We start from the raw sequence: 10,746 nt of genomic DNA, 5'->3' as shown, positions 1-10,746 counted from the left end.
GATGCCGATCGCTGCAGCGTCGCTGTTTAGTCGCTGGGGAGCTGTCACACAGACAGCTCTCCAGCGACCAACGATGCCGAGGTACCCGGGTAACCAGGGTAAACATCGGGTTGCTAAGCGCAGGGCCGTGCTTAGTAACCCGATGTTTACCCTGGTTACCAGTGTAAAATGTAAAAAACAAACAGTACATACTCACCTTCACGTCCCCCGGCGTCCGCTTCCTGCACTGACTGAGCACCGGCCCTATCAGCAGAGCGGTGACGTCACCGCTGTGCTGTGCTTTCACTTTACGGGCGGCAGTCAGTCAGTGCGGGAAGCGGACGGCAAGGGACCTGACGGACACCGGAATGTGAGTATGTAGTGTTTGGTTTTTTTTACATTTACGATGGTAACCAGGGTAAACATTGGGTTACTAAGCGCAGCCCTGCGCTTAGTAACCCGATGTTTACCCTGGTTACCAGTGAAGACATCGCTGAATCCGTGTCACACACACCGATTCAGCGATGTCAGCGGGACCTCAACGACCAAAAAAAGGTCCAGGCCATTCCGACACGACCAGCGATCTCACAGCAGGGGCCTGGTCGCTGGTACGTGTCAAACATAGCGAGATCGCTACTGAGGTCGCTGTTGCGTCACAAAACTTGTGACTCAGCAGCGATCTCGCTAGCGACCTCGCTTAGTGTGACGGGGGCTTTACATTCCGGTGTCTCTCGCGTCCCCCGGCGTCCGCTTCCTGCACTGTGTCAGCACCGGCCGTAAAGCACAGCACTGCGGTGACGTCACCGCTCTGCTTTAGGGCCGGCGCTTACACAGTGCAGGGAAGCGGATGCGACAGACACCGGAATGTAAGTATGTAGTGTTTGTTTTTTTTACATTTACACTGGTAACCAGGGTAAACATCGGGTTACTAAGCGTGGCCCTGCGCTTAGTAACCCGATGTTTACCCTGGTTACCCGGGGACTTTGGAATCGTTGGTCGCTGGAGAGCTGTCTGTGTGACAGCTCTCCAGCGACCACACAACGACGAAACAGCGACACTGCAGCGATCGGCATCGTTGTCTATATCGCTGCAGCGTCGCTTAATGTGACGGTACCTTTACACAGTATGTTAGATAGTATATCATTTGGCAAGTCTGTCTTCTTGACCCACCAGACATAAACACTTAAATTCACAAGCCAATATACAGATAAAAAGCCAGTTCTTTTGGTTTTGCAAAAACATGGTTGTCTGGGAAATTAAGATACAATCTGGTTTCTTCACAACATCTTCTGTCATGGAGAAGCTGGTTTGGGGGGAACAGTGTTAAGCAGCTAAGAGGAGTATTGGGGGCTGCGGGCCAAAGCTTTCTCTGATCATAACAATCTTCTGCTTAAAGAGGCAAAGTCTTCAGCAGAAATGAGAGGAGAGGGGGAGGTGCTGGGGGACGTAGTAGAGAATTGAAAGTGTTGAAAAGCTGTTTAGGGTTGTGGGACAGGGAGAATATGAGATGAGAAGTTTGCGTGAGCGTTGACTTAAAGCTGGCAAGGGACTGCTTGTATGCGATGTTCTCCGGAAAGGGGGATCGCTTCCATCTCTGCTCAGTGACCCTGGAAGCCCGCCTCAGTTCTGTGGTCAGGCTGGTCAGCCAGGGCTGCCTGTTGATTGTACGAGTTTTGCTATGAGTGTGGGGGCAGCGGAGTCAAGTGTTGCTGTCATTGTGCTGTGATATAAAAAGTGGCAGTAGTATCTGTGTCATGAAGGGAAGCTATGTCTGTTAGAGGGAGAAGGGACTCAGAGTGATTGTAAATTGAGGTGTTAGATTTCTGCGAGGGCGAGTTTGTGGAGTAGGGGTTGCACACTAGGAGAGGAGAGAGAAGAGAATGTCAGTAGGTTGTGGACAGACAGGGGGAGGGGTTAGTGAGATAAGTAAGGGAACAGAGGCGGGTGGAGATAAGGTCCAGCATCTTTGTGAGTGGCCACGGAGGACCATTGAGTGAGGACAAAGGAGGCAGTGAGTGATAGAAGTTTAGAGGCAGCTGGGGTGGAAGCATCAATGGGGATGAAGTAGACCATGATGATAGTGAGGATGTCAGCAGAAAGGAAATTAAATAGCCAGGTGGTGAAGTGGTCGAGAAAGGTGGAGATGGCTAGTTCTGGGGGGTGGCAGATGAAGGCCAGCTGGAGGTTGGAGGGGGAGTCGATGCGGACGGAGTGCACCTCAAACGAGGGAAGAGTAGCTGAGTGTGGTAGTGGAATTGGGGTAAAGGAGCAGGTATCGGACAAAAGCAAGCCAACTCCTCCACCGTGTTTGTTGCTGGGACGAGGGGTGTGAGAGGTGGAATCCGCCATAGGAAAGTGCAGCTGGAGAGGCTGAGTCAGAGGTAGTAAGCCAGGTTTCAGTGATGGCAAGGGAGGAGAGTTTGTTGGTGATAGAGGTCATGGATAAACGGCAGTTTGTTGCAGACAGAGCGTGCGTTCCATAGAGCGCCAGCTAAGGGGACCGGATGAGTGGGTATGAGGTTACCATCATTGAGAAAACATGTAGAGGATCGTGGTAGGGTGTTCGAAATGAGTGTGGGGATGTGTTGAGGGCCAGGATTTGGGGATACGTCGCCAGCAACGAGGAGTAGCAGAAAGAGCAGTAGAAGGTGGGAGCAGGATAGGACATGATGAACTGTCTAGACTGGCCTCTATTCTGTAGTTTGGTGCTGAGGTGACTGGAATTGAGTTTTTCAAACAGTAAGCAGAGTTTTTCCTTGTAGCCTCTATTCTGTATAGTTCATTGCTTGACATGACTAGAATGGAGTTGCTGGAGTGATGTCCTCATAGGATCAAATCTAATCTAGACGGCTCATGACTGAAACTTCCAGAATGGAGTTAATTCCAGGAGCTCCTCCTAGATTCCAATCTAGTGGCATACGAATTATAAATGTATGCATGTATGTATTGTCAGTTTTTGTAAAAAGAATAATTACACACAGCATTTATTGTTCAGTTTTGGCCGAATTTAACTTTTACTGTATTCCAACCAGTCCCAGCTCCGACATTCCTGGAGTGGGTGGATCTAGACCGGCTGACAACCTCTGAAGGAGCATGCGACTTGCCATTTGTTGTGTGCCTGATTTTGCCTATCGGGACTTTGTGACGCGTCGGAGCCTTCTGATGAAGATGTGGAGAGGCATCCAGAGGCCGAGATCTGCGGCGGCTCGTATGTGGTGGTATAGGGAGGAATGACTTTTAGAGGGATAGGAGAAATGTTGGCGGGAATTATTGAATGATTGGGAAGGCGTGTGGCATCTACGCTTGCGTCCGCTGTGGCTATGGGGTATGTTGGGGGTAATTGAATCGGCAGCCAGGGGTGTGTTACTGGCCATTATAGGTAACGTTGTGCTGTTTAGCATTGGGGGTGTTATAGTGCTACTGTAATCAACATTGTTGGGATATGAAAGAGCGGGGGTTAATAGAAATTCTTTATTAGCTATTTGGGCTATAGGGAATGATGTAGGATGCCCCAAAATTGCCATAGAAACACAGCTGTGACCTAATAAAATAGTCTGTAGGAGGAAAAAGATCTACATTATTGCAGACCTATTATTGTGGCTATTTGTGTAAATACTTCTGGATTTTTTTTTATAAAGATTTTGCAAGAAAACACGTTTACATACCTTGATAGAGATCAAACAGCCAGTAACCTGTCATTAATGCCCCAACAAGCTTTTCTCAAACTGTTTAATTAACCCCTTAGTGACAGAGCCAATTTGGTACTTAATGACCGAGCCAATTTTTACAATTCTGACCACTGTCCCTTTATGAGGTTATAACTCTGGAACGCTTTAACGGATCCCGCTGATTCTGAGATTGTTTTTTGGTGACATATTGTACTTCATGTTAGTGGTAACATTTATTCAATATTACTTGCCATTATTAATTAAAAAAAACGGAAAAATGGCTAAAAGTTTTAAAATTTTCAAACTTTGAATTTTTATGCCCTTAAATCAGAAAGATATGTCACACAAAAAAGTTAATAAATACATTTTTAGGGACCATCTCACATTTAAAGTCACTTTGAGGTGTGTACATGACAGAAAATACCCAAACTTAACACCCTTCTAAAAACTACACCCCTCAAGGTGCTCAAAACCACATTCAAGACGTTTATTAACCCTTTACGTGCTTGACAGGAACTGAAACAATGTGGAAGGAAAAAAATGAACATTTACCTTTTTTTTTTGCAAATATTTTACTTCAGAACCATTTTTTTTATTTTGACAAGTATAAAAAGAGAAAATGAACCACAAAATGTGTTGTGCAATTTCTCCTGAATACGCCGATACCCCATATGTGGGGGTAAACAACTGTTTGGGCGCACGGCAGGGCTTAGAAGAGAAGGAGCACCATTTGACTTTTTCAATGCAGAATTGCAGAGCTCCTGATGTTCCTAAACAGTAAAAACCCCTCACAAGTGACCCCATTTTGGAAACTAGACCCCCCAAAGAGCTTATCTAGATGTGTGGAGAGCACTAAGAAGCCCAAAGTGTTTCACTACAGTTTATAACGCAGAGCCGTGAAAATACAAAATCATTTTTTTCCCTACAAAAATTTTAGTCCACATTTTTTTATTTTCCCAAGGGTAACAGGAGAAATTAGACCCCCAAAGTGGTTGTGCAATTGTTCCTGAGTACACTTATGCCCCATGTTTGGGTAAACCACTGTTTGGGCGCACGTCGGGACTCGGAAGGAGGGAACACCATTTGACTTTTTGAATGCAAGATTGGCTGGAATCAATGGTGGTGCCATGTCGCGTTTGGAGAGCCCCTGATGTGCCTTAACAGTAGAGACCCCTCAATTCTAACTCCTACACTAACCCCATCACACTCGTAACCCTAATCCCAAACCTAACACACCCCTAACCCTAATACCAACCATAACCCCAACCACAAGCCTAACCCTAACCCCAACACACCCCTAACCACAAGCCTAACCCTAACCTTAACCCTAACTCTAGTTCCAACCCTAACCCTAAGTGCCCACGTTGCGGATTTTTCCGCAGTTTTTGAAAAATCCGCAGGCAAAACGCACTGCATTTTACTTGCAGATTTACAATGTTTTCTGTGCGGATTTCACCTGCGGATTCCTATTGAGGAACAGGTGTAAAACGCTGCGGAATCCACACAAAGAATTGACATGCTGCGGAAAATGCGCGGTATTTTCCGCACCATGGACACAGCGGATTTGGTTTTCCATAGGTTTACATGGTACTGTAAACGTGATGGAAAACTGCTATGAATCCGCAGCGGCCAATCCACACCGTGTGCACAGAGCCTAATTTTAACCCCAACCCTAATTCTAACCCTAATTGCAACCCTAACTGTTGTGAATTCCGTTCTTGGGCTCCATCCTGTGGTCATGAATGGTATTTTTGGGAGTTCTGCTCTTGGGCTCCCTCTGGTGGTTTCGAGTGGAACTTAGCAGCTGCTTTCACTAATCGGTGCCCTGGCCTTGTTATTTAACTGGGCTTTAGCCTGTAGTTGATGCCAGCTGTCAATGTTTCTTCCTGTGGATTCAGTCCTTTCCTGGAAGCTCTCTGTTGGCCAGTCCATTTCAGCTTAAGATAAGTTCAGCTAGTTTTTGGGTGTTTCCCTGCTTATGACCTTCTGTTCAGTTTAAGTTATGTCTCTTTTGTCCAGCTTGTCATTATGAATTATTCCGGCTAGTTGGAAGCTCTGGGGTTGCAGATTTGCTCCTCCACACCGTGAGTCGGTGTGGAGGTTATTTTTGTAAACTCTGCGTGGACATTGTTTTTTATACTGACCGCACAGTAGCCTTTTGTATCTCTGTCTATTTAGATAGTATTGGCCTCCTTTGCTAAATCTAGTTTCATTTCTGAGTTTGTCATTTCCCTCTCCACTCACCGTCAATATTTGTGGGGGGGGCTATCTTTCCTTTGGGGGTTTCTCTGAGGCGAGATAGTTTTCCGTTTCCATCTTCAGGGGTAGCTAGTTCTTAGGCTGTGAAGAGGTGTCTAGGCAGAGATAGGAACGCTCCACGGCTATCTCTAGTGTTGGTGTTAGTAGGGATTGCGGTCAGTAAAGCAACCACCTCCTCAGAGCTAGTACATTATTTGTTTTACCCACCAGGTCATTTCAGTGTTGCTCCGTAATCACTAGGTCATAACAGTGATTACTGTCGGTGGAGCTGCCACCTCCTCTGAGCTTGTCCATGATTGGTTTTACCCACCAGGTCATCTCAGTACTGCTCCGTAATCACCAGGTCATAACACCTAACCCTAATTGCAACCCTACCCCTAGTGGAAAAAAAATATTTTCTTTATTTTATTATTTTGCCTACCTATGGGGGTGATAAAGGGGAGGGGGGTATTTACTATTTTTTTTTTGATCACTGTGATACAACCTATCACGGTGATCAAAATGTACCTTTAATGAATCTGCGGGCCGATTCGGCGGGCGCACTGTGCATGTGCCCGCCATTTTGGAAGATGACGGCACCCATGGAGAAGACGGACGGACACCCGGACTTGGTAAGTATGGGGGGGGTGGGATCGGAAAGCGGGGGGGCGCGGGTGGAGAGAAGACTGATGGCGGCGGATCGCCGCTGTCAGTCAGTGGAGGGGGCAGATCGTGGTCTCCAACCATGGCTGATGATATTGCAGCATCGGCTGGATTGTAATATTTCACCAATTCTCAGTTAACCCTTTCACCCGATCTACAGGAATGCGATCCTGCCATGACGCCACATAGGCGTCACAGGTTGGATTAACTCTCTATGTACCATTTTATTATGTTCATTACTAGGGTTGAGCGAAACGGATCGGACAAATTCAAAAATCACCGACTTTCGTCAAAGTCAGGTTTCATGAAACCCGACCCTAGTGTGGGATCGGCCATGAGGTCGGCAATCTTCGCGCCAAAGTCGCGTTTCATATGACGCGTTCAGCGCCATTTTTTAGCCAATGAAGATGGACGCAGAGTGTGGGCAGTGTGATGACATAGGTCTCGGTCCCCACCATCTTAGAAAAGGGCATGACCGTGATTGGCTTGCTTTCTGCGGCGTCACAGGGGCTATAAAGGGGCATGCACGCCGACCGCCATCTTACTTCTGCTGATCTTAGCATAGGGAGAGGTTGCTGCAGCTTCATCAGAAGGGGTATAGTTAGGGAGGGAAGATTAACCCCCAAACCGCTTGTGCTGTAGCGATTTCCACTGTCCAACACCACCTTTTGTTTGGTGACAGTGGAGGCTATATTTTTGTGCATCAGCTCTGTAGCTTATTAGTCTGCCTTATAAGGCTCCCTGATAGCTGCATTGCTGTTTGCACGCTGTTGTGCAAACCAACTGCTTTTTTAAAAGCAAAAATCCTGTTGCTCCTTTCTGCAGTTATCTTGTTTATTTGTCCACACTTTTGTGTGCAGCAGTCCTTTTTATTGCTGCCATAATTGTCCTGAGATCATTGTAGGGAAATTGAAATTGTACTACAGTCCTTGTATTTTTTCATATATCTTCCAGCCACTTACATTGTGTTGTTATACACTGGGCCTGAGTTTTGGTGCAGTCTCCCCCCAAAAAAAGTGAGATTCAAATTGTCATAAAGTGGATGTACTTCAGTCCTGTTAGTTTGTCGTATATCAGTCAGCCACTTTCAGCCACTTACACAGTGTTGTGTTATACACTGGGCCTGAGTTTTGGTGTAGTCTCCCCCCCAAAAAAAAGGGAGATTTAAATTCTCAACAAGTTTATATACACCTTCTACCTTGTTTTACAGTACCATGTAACGGTTGTTATTTTGGTTAGATTTTCCCAAAAATGAGGAAGTCCGGTGGAAGAGGCCGTGGGCGGTCATTGCCAACTGGTACTGATGGTGGTGGTGGCGCATCTGGTGGTAGTGGGAAAAGCAAAATAGCGCCTAAGGCTGGAGGTGTTGAGCCAGCGTCATCGTCTGGCTACACAAGGCCTCGAAGGCTCATTTATCTGGGAGTAGGAAAATAGGTATTAAGCTTACCGTTAATGATGTTTCCAGGAGTCCATCCTGACAGCACTATGGAGGACGTCCTCCTCCCCCTTGCTGGGACAGGAAACACACGAGAGTTCAAAAGGTCTGGTCCCACCCCCAATCCTCAGTGTTGTAACAAGAACCGTCTCAAGGGAGATGCAAAAAATTATATTTAATGGTAAAGAACATAACCCCATATATTTAGGAACATATTACATCATATGTTAAGAACATAGTACAGACATGTCAGGTTCATATTACATTAGCATAACTAAATTAACAGGGAGGGAATTACCCGTGCTGTCAGGATGGACTCCTGGAAACATCATTAACGGTAAGCTTAATACCTATTTTCCATGACATCATCCTGACAGCACTATGGAGAGTACCAAAGCACCTCCTCAGGGTGGGATTACCGCTTGGAGAACTTTTCTCCAGAATGCAGTATGCTGACCAGACAACACATCAAGCTTATAATGTTTGCAAAAGGTATTCGCACTAGCCCGTGTAGCAGCCTTACAAATTTGCTCTAGAGAGGCACCTGCCCTCTCGGCCCAAGAAGTAGCCATCCCTCTAGTAGAGTGTGCATGGAGACCCCTTGGAGGAGGGATGCCCTCCGACTGGTAGGCCTCAGAGATCACGGAAGTGATCCATCGAGCAATGGAGGCCTTTTTTCCCCTATTTTTACCGCCGAACAAAATAAACAGATTTGGGTCGATTCGCCATGGGTTGGTGGCTGACAGGTAGTCGATGACCGCCTGTCTGACATCCAGGGAATGCAGAGCTTCCTCTTTAGAATTGGAAGGGTTACAGCAAAAGGATGGTAACACTATCTCCTGATTCCTATTTTTTAGAGTACCCACTTTTGGAACGAACGAAGGATCTAGTTTAAGGACCACACTATCATCTCTAATCTGGAGGTACGGGTCCTGTGTGCACAGGGCTTGAATTTCCCCCACCCTCTTAGCCGTGGTGATCGCCACTAGGAATGCCGTCTTACGTGTCAGGGCCGAAATGGACATGTTATCTGCCGAAGCGTAATTATTTTTGCAGAGGAATCTCAGGACGAGGTTAAGGTCCCAAGGAGGAGATAATTGTCTGATGGTGGGGCGCAACCTTTGGGTGGCTCTGATAAATCTAACTATCCAAGGGTGTGTTGCCAGGGGATAGTCTAGAAAGGAGCTAAGTGCCGAGATCTGCACCTTCAAGGTACTCGGCCTAAGCCCCTTATCAAACCCAGCTTGCAGAAAATCCAGAATTCTGGGTAAGTTGGGAGTGCCTGCCGCAACCTCGGACCTGCCACCCTCCAGACAGAAACGCCTCCAGATCTTCAGGTAGATTGCTGACGTGACCGGCTTCCTGCTAGCCTTGATAGTGGATATGACCTGGTCAGACAAGCCTCTTGCCTTCAGGATGTTCCTTTCAGGATCCAGGCTGAGAGATGTAGCTTCTCTGGGTCCGGATGGTACACTGGGCCCTGGTGGATTACATCTGGTCTGTGAGGGAGCTCCACTGGACTCTCTATCGCCAGGTCTACCAGCAGGGAGAACCAACTCCTCCTTGGCCAGTATGGAACTATCAAAATCACTCGAGCCTGTTCTTCCTTGATCTTCCTGAGAACAGCCGGGATTAGAGCTAGAGGAGGGAAAGCATATGAGAGGGGCTCCGTCCAACTGTGACTTAGACCATCTATTCCTTCCGGCAGATCTCGAGGGTTCAGCGAGAAGAACCTTGAGACCTTCGAGTTTCTCCTGTTTGCGAAGAGGTCTTTACTGGGAGTGCCCCAACGCCGGCACAGCTCCTGGAAGATGTCCTGGTTGAGTTCCCACTCTGTTGCAAACACTCTTCTTCTGCTCAGGTAATCCGCTATGACATTCTGGGAGCCTTCTAGGTGGATTGCAGAGATGGAAAGGATCGACCTTTCTGCCCAGCGAAATATTCTCCCTGCCAGCTCCTGGAGAAGATGGTGTCTTGGGCCTCCTTGGTGTTTTAGGAAGGAAACAGTTGTCACATTGTCGGACAATACTCTGACGTGACGATTCTCCAGAGTGCGCCGATTCCTTCTCAGGGCTTCCCAGACAGCATACAGCTCTCTGAAGTTGGATGAGTTGCGAGCGACGTCTGGAGGCCACCTTCCCTGGAGGATCCTTCCTTCTAAGTGAGCTCCCCAGCCACAGGCGTCTGTAGTAACTACTACGTAGGGATCGGTAGTCCATAGTACTCCTGTTCTTAGCTTCTCCGGGTCTGTCCACCACAGGAGAGATCTTCGTACTGGATCTGGTAGATGTAAAGTACTGTCTAGAGAAGACTGACGACGGTCCCACTTGGAGAGGATTAGGCTCTGTAGTGGTCTTGAATGGAACTGTGCCCATCTTACGCATGGTATGCATGCCGTCATTAGGCCTAGCACTCTCATGGCCATCCTTATCGAGACTCTGCGTTCTAGTAGGAGTCTGATCTGAATCTGAATTGCCTCCAGCTTGGATTCGGGTAGTAGGGATATTCTGTTTGCAGAATCTAGACAGACACCCAGGAAGACCTTCTTGTGCTCCGGAATTAGATCTGATTTCTGCCAGTTTATGATCCATCCCAAGTGCTCCATTACCGCGATGGTTCGGTTCCTGTGATCCAATAGGATCTCTGGTGTTCTTGCTATCAGGAGAAAGTCGTCGAGATACGGGACTATTATAATCCCCTGGTTTCTTAGAAACGCTACTATCTCCGACACCAGTTTTGTAAATACACGAGGTGCTGAGGCAA

This window comes from Ranitomeya variabilis, chromosome 4 (genome assembly GCF_051348905.1).
Source record: "Ranitomeya variabilis isolate aRanVar5 chromosome 4, aRanVar5.hap1, whole genome shotgun sequence".
Taxonomy (NCBI): domain Eukaryota; kingdom Metazoa; phylum Chordata; class Amphibia; order Anura; family Dendrobatidae; genus Ranitomeya; species Ranitomeya variabilis.
This window is presented reverse-complemented; position numbering follows the sequence as displayed.